The sequence below is a fragment of the Rhinopithecus bieti genome, unplaced genomic scaffold (genome assembly GCF_001698545.2).
Source record: "Rhinopithecus bieti isolate Rb0 unplaced genomic scaffold, ASM169854v2 scaffold_30479, whole genome shotgun sequence".
Classification (NCBI taxonomy): domain Eukaryota; kingdom Metazoa; phylum Chordata; class Mammalia; order Primates; family Cercopithecidae; genus Rhinopithecus; species Rhinopithecus bieti.
Genome location: NW_016813201.1, coordinates 172,758 through 176,118, shown reverse-complemented (window position 1 = coordinate 176,118; position 3,361 = coordinate 172,758).

Genomic DNA, 3,361 nt, shown 5'->3' with positions numbered 1-3,361 from the left:
GCTTCCAAGATCAGAGGAGATAGGGCAAGTTCAGGGTAGTGTGGCTGTGGACTATATGTTTTTATACCTATAATTTATTTATATTCATTCAATCAATCCTACTCCGAGCATGACGATCTCAGCTTCAAACTCAGAAGCTGGATCTGGTGGTCAGCTCTTTCAGGCAGTGTTTCGTCATGGGATTTAAGATCTCTTGTGCTTAGTTTTGGATCTGTAAACATAAATCCCAACCCGAACTCTTCCCTGTGCTGTCGGAGTTCAGGGAGAAAGGTGGCAGTAGATAAGTCATATACTGGAAAAGCTTTGACTCTACCCTGTCATGAAAACTTTCAGGAACATTTCTTATTTCTTTTTAGAGACAAGGTCTCACTATGTTGCCCAGGCTGTCCTCGAACTCCCGCGCTTCAGCAATCCTCCCGCCTCACCCTCCCATGTAGCTAGGACTACAGGACCCGGACCCGGCGCCGCCTAAGAACTGTTTTTTAAACTTGAACGCCACGATTATCATTTGCTTTTTGCTCTGCCTTTCATCTTCTGGATAAGAAACCTCGTAACAGGTTTGGGATAAGTGAATTCAAGTATTACTATGGCATTTCCAATTTTCACGGAAGAACTTTGGCGATATCATAATCGTCACAAGTCCTGAAAGGGCTATCAAAGGTCAAGCAGGGAGGTGGGTTTCCTGGAGGGCTTCACTGTGGAGTAAGTGACTGGAAGGGGCTGATCAGTTTCCCCTTTCCCGTTTCCCAGAGCTCAGTGGTAGTCGGCTGCCTACACCCCATCAGACAAGTGGCCTGAGTCCCCCGCAAACCCTGCTGGTCCGGCCGCCCCCGCCAAGCCTCAAGGCGTTCAAGCCAGGAACGATCGCGGTCAGCTCTGCTACGGAACATGTGCAAGACCCGGCAGCAGGTTCCGGGGGAGGTGAATTGACTTCACAACGGTCGAGAAGGGGGAACCCGGCCACTTCGTCATTTCTTGGAATCCCAGGGAACTCGCCGCAAGAGCAGCTCACAACCGGAAAGCCGGAAAATACTAGGGCTCTCGGCTCATGCGCGGCGCAGTCGGCTTCGCGTGGTTGCCGTAGAGAAGATCCCTGCGCCAGCCACTGCATCCGGCGGCCGGATCTAACTTCCCTGCCAGGGTTCTACTCATGCGCGGCCGTGACATAGACGGTTCTTTCCTTTGCCCCCCCCCCCACCGCCCCCCGCGGCGCCGCCTCTTGTGACGTAAGCCTCAGAATCCTCTGGCTTAGTCGGTCTCAGTTAACCCTCGCCTGACCCTCCCTGCGTCTGCGCAAAAGTAAAAGTAATTTTGTCATTTCCTGAAACTTCGAGTTAAACCTTTGAGCTGTGCATTTCCTAAAAGGGCGAAAACGCGGGCACCCCTCGAGCTAGTTCATCGCCTTTTAACCTGGGAGTTCTGTTAAAAGGAAGTAACTGCAAAATGTGTTCGCTGTTAGGTTTCTTTGGAAGCTTTGGGTTGTGTTCATGCGTTCTCTCGGCGTGTGAACTGGGGGAAAGTGGAGCGCCAGCCATATAAAATGACAACTTTGTATATGGGGGCTGGGAGGTGTGATGCCCATTCTAGCTTGATGAAATTAATGTAATTTTAATTAAGTTTAATTTTCGTTTGAATTACTCAGGAATAGCATCTTGAAAGGCGGGGCATAAAAAGCAGTTAAAGAGCTTCGAGAAACGGTTAATCTTTTTGTAAACTAAAGACCAAATGAAAATCCAAGTGCATTAGAAAAGAAATAAACTTATAAGGGCCGAAGGTTTTGTCTGCAATTTACAGCTAATTAGTCTCAAAGATTTCTGTGACTTGCCCGAGAGAGGTGGAGTTGGGGCCGCTGTTTTCACAGGGACACCACCAGGGCCCGCTTGAGTACCGCCGCCCTTAGGACCCGCCGTACCTGGCCGTCCAGGGCCTCTTTTCTTATCTTCCACTCTCACTTGTCTGTTCTCCCCTTTCCATGTTTTTGGTTCCTTTCCTGAGTTTCCCTTGTCTCCACTCCCCTTCCCGTTTGCTTCCTCTGTCTCTTTAACTTCTGTTTCCTTGATGGTGGAGCCAACTTTCCTTTCCCTTAAAAGGCCATAAAAGGAAATATAATTATTTTTAAAACGTCTTTTCATAAGGCTTGTTTTCTTGTCCTAAGCCTGTTTTTTTTAGGGGGGGTGAAAAAGTTCATATACAGGTAGACATAAAACTTTCTCTGGTAAAAGCTGCCCTCTATTTTCTTCCACAGCTATCCTGTGAAAGTAGGAGTGTGTGTGAATGGTGAAGCAAAGAGAGGGAGACATGGGGTCAGCAGAAGAGGGAGCGCAGTGTGTGTAAGGAGTTAATTAGAACCAGAGGGCCTGGGTCTGTGGCTCATGCCTGTAATCCCAGCACTGTGGGAGGCTGAGGCGGAGGAGCCTTTGCACCACTGCACTCTAGCCTGAGCAACAGAGTGAAACCCAGTCTCAAAACAAAACCAAAAAGCAGAAACAGGAGAAAAACCATCCATATAAGCAGAGAGGTACTTAAAATGTTGCAAAACTCAATTCCAAATAACATATCTGTGGATTCTACAAAATCTAGGAAGCGCATATTTCCAATCAATCTTTGTATATTCATCTATAATGCATTTCCTTAGATGATTTGGGTCTTTTAGGAATAAATCTGTAGCTTTAGCTATCCCCGAAGTAATCACAGGCGTTCACTTTCTATTCAATGACAAAGTATTGTGAACTAGTCTATGAAATAATAAATATCAGTGTTTTCAGACTACATGCCCTTTTCAGTAGCCTTTTCAGTGTGATGGCACCTGTGCCCAGTTCTGCCAGTGGATGTTGTTATCTTTGATCTACAGTTGGGAAGCTAAAACCCAGAAGGTTACTTGTCTAAGACTATACGCCTCCAAGAAGGCAGAACTGTGGCTGCTATTTCCAATTTTCTAGTCTCTGAACGTGTAATTAAAGAACTAATTTCCAATTTACAATGAATAATAGAATTTACTAAAACATAACAACCAATGAAAGTGTGCTGTTTTATTCCCAATTTCTCTATCTCTTTCTTTCATTTGTGACAGTCTCGCTCTGTTGCCCAAGCTGGGGTGCAGTGGTCAGGTCTCCGCTGACTGCAGCCTCCGCCTCCCAGGTTTAAGCGGTTCTCAGTGCGTCAGACTCCCCAGTAGCTGGGACTACAGGCAGGTGCCACTACACCCCTCTAATTTTTGCATTTTTAGTAGAGATAGAGTCTCACCATATTGGCCAGGCTGGTCCCAAGTTCCTTGTCTCAAGTCATTTGCCCGCCTCGACCTCCCAAAGTGTTGGGATTACAGTTGTGAGCCACTGTGCCCACCCCCCCCCCGCCCACCCCC